The 13133-nt window shown below is 47.8% G+C and overlaps 1 protein-coding gene across 8 annotated transcripts in view; it reads right to left on the reverse strand.

Annotated features, from left to right (window-relative positions):
- si:dkey-6e2.2 (uncharacterized) overlaps nt 1-13133 on the reverse strand; it is an 84219-nt gene that overhangs the window by 28017 nt on the left and 43069 nt on the right. The window lies entirely within an intron of this gene.

The raw sequence follows: 13133 nt of genomic DNA on the forward strand, positions 1-13133 counted from the left end.
AACGTCATTTTGAAGGCAGAATATGTTGCTCTAAAATCTCAACATACTTTTCTGCATTAATGCTGCCATCACAGAAGTGTAAATTACCTTTGTCATGGGCACAGACACAACCCAGACACACAGACACAACATGACAGACCCTGGTTTTTGGACTTTTTGCTGGTAACAGCCTGGATTGTCCTTTTTGTCTTTGGTCCAGAGAAAACGGCATCCATTTTTTCCAAAAACGACCTGAAATACTGATTCATCTACCACAATATATGTTTCCACTGTGTGATGGTCCATCCCAGATGCCTTCGAGGCCAAATAAGTTGATAGTGCTTCTGGACACAGTTAACATAAGGCTTCCTTTTCACACAGGAAAGTTTTAACTAGCATTTGTGGCTGTAATGCCCTATTATAGTGCTTGACAAAGATTTACCAAAGTAATTCAGAGTCAACTTGGTTATATCAGTGGTAGCTGAACGCTGGTTATGAATGTAACCGTGGTTCTATGACTAAGTGGAAGACCGCCAGGGCGGTGCTAAAAGCACTAGTGGAAGGATCTTTGCATCCGCGCGTTTCGAGAGTCGCATACAAAAGTTGTCATCTCATGACGTATGATGTGCCTGCCTATATAAGGCAACATCCCATGCCATTTGGCCTCAAGATCATTCTCGCGCAATCTGAGTGACCAAAGACCCTGACGGTCTTCCACTTAGTCATAGAACCACGGTTACATTCGTAACCAGCGTTCTATTTCCTTCACTCCAGACTGCCAGGGCGGTGCTAAAAGCACTAGTGGAAGACGAATACCAACCCAGTCACGAGGAATTCAGAAGAGCATCACCACCTTCTGGAAGAACAGCTGCACACAGCAATGGCATGGACGCAACATTTAGCCTGTAGTACCGGGCAAATGTACATGTATTGGACCAAGTTGCAGCAGCACAAATGTCAGAGAGTGGTACACCCCGGAGAGCTGCCCATGATGTTGCCTGAGCACATGTCGAATGGCAGCGGACAGGAGAGGGCACAGTACGTCCCATAGATTCATAGGCATGGGTGATTGCCTCCACAACCCAACGGGAGAGCCGCTGCTTGGACAGAGGCCTTCCTCTCGGAACGCCACCAAAACATACAAACAATTGGTCTGTCATATGAAAGGCTGCCGTCCTATCAAACTAAAACCTCAGAGCCCTGACAGGGCACAACTCAGCACGCAAGTCCATCCTGTCCGCCGGTATAGCAGTCAGCAAAATCGGCTGGTTGCTAAACTGGGGAGATAAGACTTTCGGGAGGAAAGCTGGGTTAGGCCACAATGAAACACTGTCAAACATAGGGCCCCAACGAAGACAAACAGTACTCACTGAGAGGGTATGTAGCTCACTCACATGCCGGGCTGTTGTGATGGCAAGGAGAAAAGCTGTTTTAACAGATAGCCACTTAATGTCAGCTGCTGCCAGGGGCTCATAAGGAGGCAAGCAAAGGATTCGAGCACAGTGTTCAGATCCCATGACGGACTCCGCACAAAATGAGGAGGATTAAGACGAACTGCCCCTCTCAAAAAGGCTACCACCAGCTGGTGGGACCCAAGTGAAACACCTCCAACCTCTGAACGGTGGGCTGTTAGTGCTGCAACATACACCTTAAGTGTAGATGCAGCCCTGCCAAGCTCCAAAAGGTGCTGCAGGAAATCTAAAATCTGTGGAACAGAGCAGCTTAGGGGGTCAATGTTGCGTTCTGCACACCAATCACAGAACACCTTCCACTTGCCTGCATACAAGTGTCGGGTAGATTCTGCACGTGCGTTCACCACAATGTTCCTGGTCCCTTCTGAACACTCCAGTAGTAGCCCCGGGGCCCCAAGGGCCACACCCAGAGCTTCAGGCGTTCGGGACATGGGTGTTGAATCCTGCCCTCCATCTGCGTCAGCAAGTCGGGCCTGCTGGGCAGCTGACAAGGGGGTCCCACTAGTAGTGACAGCAGGAGCTGGAACCATGGCCTGGATGGCCAATGAGGAGCTATCAATAGCACATGGTGACCGTGATCGTGCACACGGCAGAGAGTCCTCCACAACAGTGGTAGAGGGGGAAAGGCATAAAGGATGGCCCTAGGCCAGTCGTGGGCCAGAGCATCCTGGCCCAACGCTGCCGTTTCTTCTTCCAGGGAAAACCATGTCGGACAATGAGTTGTCTGACTGCTCGCAAACAGGTCCACAGTTGCTCTCCCATAGGTTTTCCAGGTCTATTCCACCGTGTCTGGATGCAGTTTCCAATCCCCTTGAGACACCTTGCCGCGTGACAGAGCATCTGCCACACTGTTTAGGCGTCCAGGTAGATAAGATGCCCTTATGGAAAGGAGGTTGTCCTGAGCCCATACTAGGAGACTGTGAGCCACCTGAAGCGCAGCTACAGACCTTGTGCCCCCCTGATGATTGATATAGAAAACAGTTGCCACATTGTCTGTACGTACCAATACATGTTTGCCCCGCAGCACTTCCTGAAAGTGGCGCAACGTCAGAAACACCGCCATCAACTCCAGTGTGTTGATGTGGGACGTGCACCATGGAGCAGGCCAGGTGCCGTTCACACCTTGCCGACGCCAGACTCCACCCCAACCCATGAGGGAAGCATCTGTCCGGATAACCTCCCACCGTCCCGGTGGGGGACCAAGTGGAACTCCACGAGTGAGAAAGTGTGCCTGGGACCAAGGTCTTAGCGTGAGCATGCAACGGCGTGTTATTCTCACCCTCATGTGCCTGTCTCGCACTGGACACAGACGCAGTTGAAGAAGCCATCTCTGAAAAGCCCTTAGCCACAGAAGACCCAGAGGAATGACTACTGAGGCCGCTGTGAGTTTCCCCAACAGCCGAAGGAGAGAAATGTAACGCCGAGTTCCCCCGACACGAAGGTGGTTCACGCCAGTGAGAATTGAACTTATTCTGTCTGGCGTGGGACTGGCCAGCGTAGTGTTCGAATCCAGGGCAAGGCCGATGAAACGTGTTGCTTGGACTGGGACCAGTTTGCACTTCCTCTGGTTCACCCTGAACCCCAGAGCCGTAATGTGTAGTAGCAACCAGTGAGCATGTTCCCTGGCCTGTTCGGGCAATGCCGCACAGAGAAGCCAGTTGTCCAGGTAAGGGAGCACTCTTACACCCTCCTTCTGAAGGGGTTCTAGTGCTACTTGGATGCATTTCGAGAACACCCTTGGCGCCAGAGAAAGTCCAAAGGGGAGAATTCTGAACTGAAAAATCTTTCCCATGAACGAAAAACAAAGGAAGCGCCTGTGGTCCACGGCAATGGGTATGTGAAAATAGGCGTCCTCGAGATCTACAGTCACAAACCAGTCCTGGTTTGTGACCGCTTGCAGTACATCTGTTGTTCATAGCATTCGAAAAGGAAGCACCTTCAAGAAATGGTTTAACCTTCTTAAATCTAAAATCGGCCTGAACCCGCCGTCTTTCTTTGGAACGAGAAAATAAACTGAAAAGAAACCCCCTGGGTGAACAATGGGGCCGACCATCTCTATGGCTCCTTTTTGTAGCAACAACTGAACTTCTCTTGACAAGGCTTCTGCCTGTCTTGGATTGGTTATAACTGTCTGCCTCACACCCGAATGCATTGGTGGCCGGCGGCGGAATTGCAGGCGGTACCCTTCTGAAAGGGTGGTGAGTAGCCATTGGTTGGTTGTTATTTCGCGCCAACGTGCTATCTGGCTGCCTGTAAAAACTCCTGCCACTGGCCCTGACCTGTCAGTGGTCCTGTCTACGTTTTTCGGAAGGGATGGGGGGGCGACGACGGCGGGGAGGACCCGTCTGTCGAAAAGGGCGAAAACTCATGTGTGGCTGAGTGCCACCCTGCCTGGCCGAGGGAGATGGGGGATTGGGGGCCTGCTGCTGGGGTCGATGGGGAGACCTTTGTGCAGCTCTAGGGGCCACATGCCTAAAGCGTGAGGCAGAAGGGTTTGGTGGAGCTCTGAAGGTGGGTGCTACGCCCACATGACGGGAGCGAGACTCTGTAACAGACACACGTCTGTCAAGAGCCTCTTGTGCTGCTGGCCCAAAGACCTGTCCAGGTGCCAGTGGGAGGTGCCTCAGGTTGTTCCTGCATACTTCTGGCAGAGGCGATTGAGCCAGCCACACTTGCCGACGGGCTTGCAGCAAGGTGCCCAAGGTAGTGCCACACTGGTTGGCAATGACACCCATAGCCTGCAGTGCAAGTTCCAGTACCTCAGCCGCCAGTGGGTCTGCCGATGATGTGTTGAGTGTCAAGTGCAGCATAACAAGCATGTGTGCCAGCGAGTTAGACACCCTTCCAAGAAAGGAAGTAGAGTTGTAAGCACGAGAAAGTAGCTCATCTGTGCGGCGGCACTCAGCGTTAGGACAACGCACCTGCTCCCGAAGTGCTTCATCGAGAGACACAATGAGCAAAGCAATGCTTGATTCGACTACTGGCATGCTACCCAAGCCAACAGCACCGGGGTCCTGCATCGCCGCAGGCATGTGAGACATCTGGTCTGGACGGGCAGGTTTCGTAGCAGCCTCCAGGGCAGAGGCCACCACAGAAGGAAAGTCACGACACTGTGGAATTACCAGAGAGGCACGCTGAACACGGCGCAGGAACATGTTCTCAGATCCGGTAGGAGGCGCTGGGGTGTCCAACTACAAACGTGCAAGCAAAGCCTTCAGTGTGGCCTCCACCGAACCCACCACTGAGGCAGACTCCCCAGATCGCCCAGAGGTAACATCACTGCCCAAATCATGGGGCTCAACACCTGGCAGGACTTCGTTTGGTGGCTGCGCCGAGGAAGAAGGCTGACTGAAAAAGGTGTCTGAGGCAGCCACAGACATCACTTCCTCTTGGTCAGGTGGCTGAGAACATGAGCCAACGGGTGACAAGGAGGCAAGCGGTGCAGGCTGTTCCTCTACAGTACCTACCTGTGCCCCTGCTGTAGGGGGGAGCCTTGCAAGCAGAGGCAGCAGACGCTCCACTGTAGATGAGAGCAGTTCCACTTTACGCTCTAACTCCGAAGACTTAGATTTTTTGCGCTGTTTTGCATGCACTGGTGGTGAAAGCTTACGCTGTGTCTGAGAATCTGAGAGCAGAAAACTGCTAGACGCACGTTCCACACCAGCCAACCGTGCCTGTCTAACAGTAAGCGGCATTAACGCACAGGAAGAGCATGGATCAGACATTGCCTCCCTTAGATGTTGCATGCCAAGGCACTCCGCGCAGCGATCATGTGCATCCAGCACCTCCATTAAATTGGGGCAAGTGGAACACCTCACTGAATCCATCTCAGTGTCTACTCACTCGCGATTTTTTTTTTTTTTAGAAAAGAAGCAAGGTGTAGCGCTGCTTGCTAGCCTGGCAACCAAGGCTAGCGAGTTCACAAGCGCAACTTTACCGCTACAGACAACGATTTACTAGCAACCAGAAAACCGATGTTCACGTAAAGTTGTAAGTACACGTTAACGTTATTGGCAACCAATTCGCTAACTCACTCAACACTGACAAACCTGCCGGCAACCGAGCAGTTTGTGACAAGACCAATATAATAACCGCCCCTGAAAACTTGGCAGCCAAGATTCAGTGACTATCGATGCATAAAACAAGTTACCTTGGCGACCAAACAGCTCGCGTGGAGTCGAGTCCCACTGAAGTCCTCTTCAGTCACGAGCTGCACTGTAGATTGTTGCAGGTATTCCCACAGTTAACACAATTCCAATAGAAAAGATGCAATTCCAACGTGAGAAAAAAGAAGAGGCCAAATGACGTGGGATGTTGCCTTATATAGGCAGGCACGTCATACGTCATGAGATAACAACTTTTGTATGCGACTCTCGAAACGCGCGGATGCAAAGATCCTTCCACTAGTGCCCTGGCGGTCTGGAGTGAAGGAAATAGAATGATGATTCTTAATGCAGTGCCATTTGAGGGATCAGAGATCATGGGTGTTCAGCTTAGTTTTGCACCCTTCCCCCTTACGCACCAAAATTCCTCCATATTCCTCGAATTGTTTAATAATATTATGCACCGCAGAGGATGAATTATCCAAATCCCTTCTGATCTTTCTTTGAGGAACATTGTTTTTAAATATTTCAGTTATTTTCTCATGCATTTGTTCACAAATTGGAGATCTTAAGCCCATCTTTGCTTCTCAAAGACTAGGACTTTCTTAGATACTGATGTTATACCAAATCAAGATTACAATCACCTGTTTCAGGTCACATCACTATTTATTGTTTCAACCCATTGTTAGCCCTAAATTGCCCCTGTCCCAACTATTTTGGAATGCGTTACAGGCCTGAAATGCAGGAATGGATGTATATTAGCAAATGAAATGATGCTGACCAGACAAAACACAAAATATCTTGGGTTCATACTGTCTGCAATGAAATACAAGTCAAATTAAGTTTAGAAATCAGTTTTTTTATTTGCATTTCCCTGACTCTTCCAATTTTTTCTGATTCAGGGCTGTATTTTCTCATTCATAAATTCATAAACTGCAAGAAAATATTTTTGAGGTATTTGCTGGTTCACTGTTGCCCTCTCAGCCACAAATGAAGACTTCCCTCAGAGATCTATTGTTTACCTTTGCTTCATTTGAGCCATGATTGCCACAATACTACCAACAAGCTCACTGTGCAATCCACATGATGGAATCTAGTGACCAGTCTTGTACCACAGGTTTTTAAGATCCAGCGCATTGTTTCTTATGTCTGGCCACCATTTCAAGCTCTGTAATCATATCCAAAGTCCCATATACATTGATCTGAAGTTTGTATTGAGGTACAGAACTGATTTTTAATTTCAGGTGGGCAGAGGTTTCTAAAATGATACTATGCAATCCAATCAGTTACTGTGTGACTGCTAGCCACCAACTTCAAGCAGGGCCATCATGCAATGCACTTAAATTGCCAAGCAACTCTATATCAGACAAAGGTCTAAGAAATGAAGAGTTTTCATACCATTCATCAATGTCTTAACATCAGTAACTTTGCAAGACTCCCCAAACTGTAGGAAGTCCAGTTGGATGGAAGGGGCATTCATTGCAATGCTCTGGTTACCAGAAGAATTGGAACAATCCAAGTGGGGTAGAATGCACAGACGGCAGGGCCTTTTCAAAATCATTCCATTTTTGGTCCCATTCCAGGAGGTTCACCAGGACTTGCCCCATCCTGCAGAGTTTTAAATCCACATGCTGTTTTAATTTTTGTGCTTGTTCTCAGGGCCTCCTCTTTAGACAATATGGTTAACTGCACATTTCAGTCTTTCCTCTAGAGTCTTCCTCCTACATTCTGTCCTAAAGTCAGCATGAAGAAGGTCCTCCCAAAATGCCACCAGCACATTACTTTTCCTACCAGAGGTCATCAGACACTGGATCATTATTACACCTCATTCAAGGACTATTACAAACCTCTCCCTGCCCTGCTTTTGGAAAGGCAGAACAGTGTTTCATATTACAGGCAGAAACTTAAATGGGAAAAAATGGTTTCCAAGCACATCTACAAATGGGAGAGTGAGGCTGAGGGCATCTTACAGATGCTTTGAGATAACTGGCAGATTTTTGAGAATGGAGCTGACGGCAACATCGGTGAATTTACAGACTCTGTCATAGGCTCTGCGCATATCCAATCCAGAAACCCTGGGTTACCGGTGAGATTCGCACTAAGCTCAAAGTGCAGACCTCTGCCTTTAACTCAGGTGACCCTGACGCCTACAAAGCAGCCAGATACAACCTCCAGAAGTCCATTAGGAAGAGACTATAGAGAGACCAAGAGAGACTATAAGGACAAAGTGGAATCCAGTTACCATAGCTCCAATCTCAAACACATGTGGAGTGGATTACACTGCATCATGGAGTACAAAAAGGAAAGCAGAGTTAGTTTCCAGTCTACCGTGTCTCTCCCAGAAGAGCTCAACACCTTCTATGCTCATTCTGATGCAGTCAACACAGAACCCACCATATGTTCTCATGTGGGCATGGAGGCGGCTATGCTAATCCTAGAAATGGCTGATGTGAGATGGTCCTTCAAAAAGATCAACCTTTACAAAGCTCTGGGGCCAGATGGCATTCCAGACCGTGCTCTCAGGGCTTGTGCTTACCAGTTGGCAGAGGTATTCACAAAGATCTTCAACCTCTCCCTAAGACAGTATGTGGTCCCCACCTCCCACAAGGCATCCACCATCATTCCTGCCCCAAAGAAATCAGGGGTCATCTGTCTGATGTCAGTGCCACCCTGTTACACTGACATCAGTCATCATGAAGTGCTTTGAGTGGCGGGTAAAAACTTGCATCTGCTTCTCCCTCCCTGACATCTTAGATCCTCTTCAGTTCACTTACAGATCAAACAGGGCCATGGAGGATGCTATCACCTTGGTGACACACTGCCCTCACCCATCTGGAAAAAGGGAATACATATGTGAGAATCCTGTTCATTGATTACAGTTTGGCATTCAACACCGTTACCCCTTCAAAAGTAGTCTCCAAGCTCAATGATCTTGGATTGGGGATGTCCATTTGCAGATGGATTTACAACTTTCTGATGGGCAGACCCCAGTTGGTGAGAATTGGCAGCCATGCTTCCTCCTCACTGATCCTGAATACAGGTGCGCCACAGGGCTGTGTGCGCAATCCCCTCTTGTACTTCTTGTTCACTCAAGACTGTACTGCTAAACACAGCTCCAACGTCATCCTTAAGTTTGCTGACGACACAACCATCTTGAGCCTCATCATGACAACATACAGAGAGCAAGTGAAGGCATTAACCAGCTGGTGCCAGGACAACAACCTCCCTCTCAACATCAGTAAAACTAAGAAAATGAGAGTGCACCACAGGAGACACAAGGGGGGGGGGGCACACTAGCCCATCTACATCAGCAAAGCTGAAGTCAAAAGGGTCAGTAGCTTCAAGTTCCTTGGTGTGAACATCATGGAACACCTCTCTTGGAAAACACACACAGACACTGTGGTCAGGAACGCTCATCAGCGGCTCTACTTCCTGAGTAGGCTGAAAAAGTTTGGCATGAACACCAACATAATCTCAAACTTCTACAGATGCACAATCAAGAGCTTGTTGATGGGCTGCATTACAGTATGGTATGAGAGCTTCTCTGCCTACAGCTGGAAATCACGAAACAGAGTAGTGGAGGCAGCACAGCACAACAGTGGCAAAAGTCTCCGTGCCATTCAGGACATCTACCTCCAACAGTGCCTGCCGAGGGCACACAGCATCATTAAGGACCACAGTCACCCAGCACACCAGCTGTTCTCCTTGTTACTGTCTGGCAGGTTAATCTGAAGCATGGCTGCATGGACTACCAGACTCAAGAACAGTTAATCATCAGGCGATCAGACTTCTTAACTCCAACACCTAAACATTCCACTTTGCACTGTTTACCAATATACCACAAAACTCTGTTTACTCTGTCTGTAATGTTAACTGTGCAACCACTAATTGGTTATAGTACTTAATTTGTCTTTCCCCAATGTGCAACTCACACGTAACTTTCGCCAGTGTGCAATACTGGCACTTGCACTACACCCCCTTCCCACACCCCCATGAGATAATGCATGCACAGACTTTACCTTATATATGACTTTTAATTTTTCAATTTCTATATTTATTTTAATTTTATTTCTATTTTATGTTTATGACCTTTAATTGTTATACTGCTCTACTTTTAAACTTCTGTAGGGCTCCAATGCTGAGAGACTTGTTTCTGTTTCTTTTCTCATCCAATGCGTTTCACTGTAATGTTGACCCTATGTTCACATACATATGACAAACAAACTGAACTGAACTAAATGGCTATCCACTGACTAGGAGGCTCAAGTGTGAGAAATGTATTTAACTGCTGTGCATACAGTATATGTATAGTGTGGTGAAAGCCCCGGAGTTTCTTCACCCAAGAAAAGGATGGCTCCTTGTGCTACCACTCTCCCAGTGCTGAAAAGACAGCTCCCATTCAGCACCACTTGGTGTTCTGGACAGTTGGAGAGTGCATGGCTAAAGGGTGGAGCTTGCACAGATGTGGCGAATTAAAGAGGTGCCGTTCTCTACCCTATGACAGCTCACAGGAGAGTATAAATGGTTCATCCTCTTCACTCAAGTTAATGTCAATGTCTCATGTGCCTGAGACTGATGCATCTCTCCTCTCCTTTAGAGAGCACTGAAGAAGATGCTGCAGACAAAAGCTCGAGACTGCTCCTGGCTTGGATGTTTTGACAGCACCTCAGAAGAACTGCTGCCGACTCGCTGGAAAAGCCCATGGCCCGCCAGCTCCCCACCGCCTGACCGCTGCCTATAGCTGGCCGAGCACCATTCATCCTGCACCCTTCCCCTCTTCACCTTCCCTTTTCCCATTCTCCCACAAACAAACTATAAAACACCACTAAAATTTCTTCCTCAGCTCCTGGGTCTGAGTTTGTATTCTGTCTGTCACAGCCACAAATCTCTACAGGAGTGAAGCATGTGGGCATGAACAGAGGCTCCACCCACACCCTTCCTAACCACATGGAGCCTCTTATTCAGCACCTCCTGGAGGCCAACCTGCAGCAGCAGATGACACAGGAACTGGCCTGAGGTCGCCAGGTAGCAAATCAAGAATTGCTGCATCGCCAAACCACAGAGGGGGTTCCCCTCCTATGCCTCCCTGACCCCCAACAGTTAACTCAAAAACTGCTTGGCAAGCTTGGCCCACATGATGACATAGAAGCCTATCACTCAGTTTTTGAGAATTGGGCTGAAGAGGAATGGGTTGGAGTCCTGGCCTCCCTGTTGACAGGAGATGTTCAACGGGCCTATCATTCTCTTCCCCCACCACAGCTGAAGATTACCAGCTGCTAAAGAAAGAAATTCTGGAATCCAAGCTGCTTGGACCAAGGTGACAAGCTCCATGACTGTCTCAAGTTGAGACCCCTCAGTGACGTATACAACCCTGATCTCACAGCCCCACTCTGTGGGACATAACCATGCCCACTGAGACTGAGCCTACTCCCATGACTTGGCAAAGAAACCTTGGCTGGCGGGTTGTGCATTTCACACCCGACCAGGCTCCCAGAACCCATGTGTCACACTATGGCTGGATGGCAAACCTGTCAAGGCCATTCTGGATTTTAGGAGCACCATCATCCTCACCTGGCCCTTGGCCTTCCCAACACCTGTAACCCGATGTGGTACCATGATTGTAACCTACATGGATGATGATGCATGAGAGGTGGCTGCCATCAGGCTTCCAGGGAGATCACTGAGGTGAGTGGGAACTGTTAGTGGTGGTAATGCCTGACCCACCTATCCCTCTGCTTATAGGGAAAAAAAATGGTCCCTGATTTCAATCACAGCTGTCGGTTCCTTGCAAAGAGGCAGATATCCCAGGCTAGTAAGGAGACTGCGACAGTGCTACCCAATAGCAAAGATGTCCTCCTTGCTGAGGGATCCAAGAAAAGCTCTGATGCTGTGGCTGCGGGCTAGTCCCCCTTTGCCACTAGCCCTATCTCTCTTGTGTTTCAGGAGGCAGGAGGTCCTCCATGAGGGGAACTTCAGCTGGGAGCAGAAGCAGAATGTCTGACTAAAGCACTGCTGGGGACAGATGCAATTGGTCGAGGGTGAGGACCAACAAGCTGTGCACCTCTTACCCCTGGCCTACTTCCTCATTCTAGGGGGCCTTCTATACTACCATATCGAACACTGGGGGCAACCTTGTGACCTGCTGGTGGTCCCCTGATCCAAAGTCAACATCATAATGTACCTCACTCACTCACATCCTCTCAGGACCACACAGGTGGTCATAACATCCTTGCTAAAATGAGGAACTGCTTCCACTGACCAGAGATGGAAGCTCAGTAATGCTGAGTGGAGATGTTACCTGAAGAGAGAAGCCCACAGGTAGGACCATGACATAGGGTTGCTTTTGGTCCACAAGAGGATAAATACCTGGAACTCCCCACTAGTCAGACTGAACTGAAGAAGCCTTCTGGATGAGAGGTGAAACTTCTTCAAGAATTTCAAGCAAGTCCAGTTGTCTTTTTCAGCACCTATGGTTTATGATTACCTGGAAGACTAAGAACCTTCACATATATGTCCCTAATTTTTCATCCCTAGCATCTACCCTTTCAGATATGACAAAAAAGGGACAGCTAGCCCAGGTCTGATAGGCCACCGAGGTTGAGCAGGCATTTCAGGCCCTGAAGACAGGCCTCACCAGATCCCCAGCCCTGCACAACCCTAACTTCAGTTGTCCCTTCAGCATGCAGATAGACATGTCAGAGATGGGCCTGGGCACTGTGCTCTCCCAAACCTTCGATGGAGGACACCCCATGCACTCATCAGTCAGAAGTTAACCCCTGCCGAACAAAGGTATGCTGCCATTGAAAGAGAAGCTCTGGATATCAAATGGGCAATGACCGACCTCAGGTATGTTGATTGCCTCTCCAGAAGGTATGGCCTTCAAACAAAGAATAAAAGAGCACTAAATTTAGCACAAAATAATAGCATTCAGGAAATTACCTGACTGCCATTATTATTATTATTATTATTATTATTATTATTATCATGCCATTATGAGCTTTTTTTTCCAATTCCTGTATGGACAGCTAAATGTAACAATTGTGCCAATATCTAGGAATTCAGGTTTGAAACATAGTTCCTTGGGTTGAGAGAATACTGTAACATTACTCACTGACACACAAATGAAGCCAATGTAATGTTTCACATGTTTTCACCTCATCTTTCCTCTGCTTCAATCAAAAAAGCAATAATTGTTCTTTAATTCAATATTCACACTGATAATACACAAGACCCTTAGAGCAGTATTTTTTGTCAATATTAGACAAAAAGTCAACCATAATATAACAGGCCCTACCCATGATGGAGTACACACTTTGAATTAGTACTTACATTTGATATAATATAGAAAACAGTTACACTATCTCAGTCTGAAATAATCAGTTACCACTACCTCATTTCATTTAAAATGCGTCATTGTCAAAAGACACTGCATCTAATCACATCTCCTACTGTGCCCAGCTTTATTGAAATCTCCCATAGTTATCAATTTTGTCAAATTCAGCCTTAGATCTTGTTAAGTAATTGAATGCTTGGAGTCAACATTTATAAATACTGCCAAACTAAATGGATGTGTTAAAAA

The sequence above is a fragment of the Neoarius graeffei genome, chromosome 4 (assembly GCF_027579695.1).
Source record: "Neoarius graeffei isolate fNeoGra1 chromosome 4, fNeoGra1.pri, whole genome shotgun sequence".
NCBI lineage: Eukaryota > Metazoa > Chordata > Actinopteri > Siluriformes > Ariidae > Neoarius > Neoarius graeffei.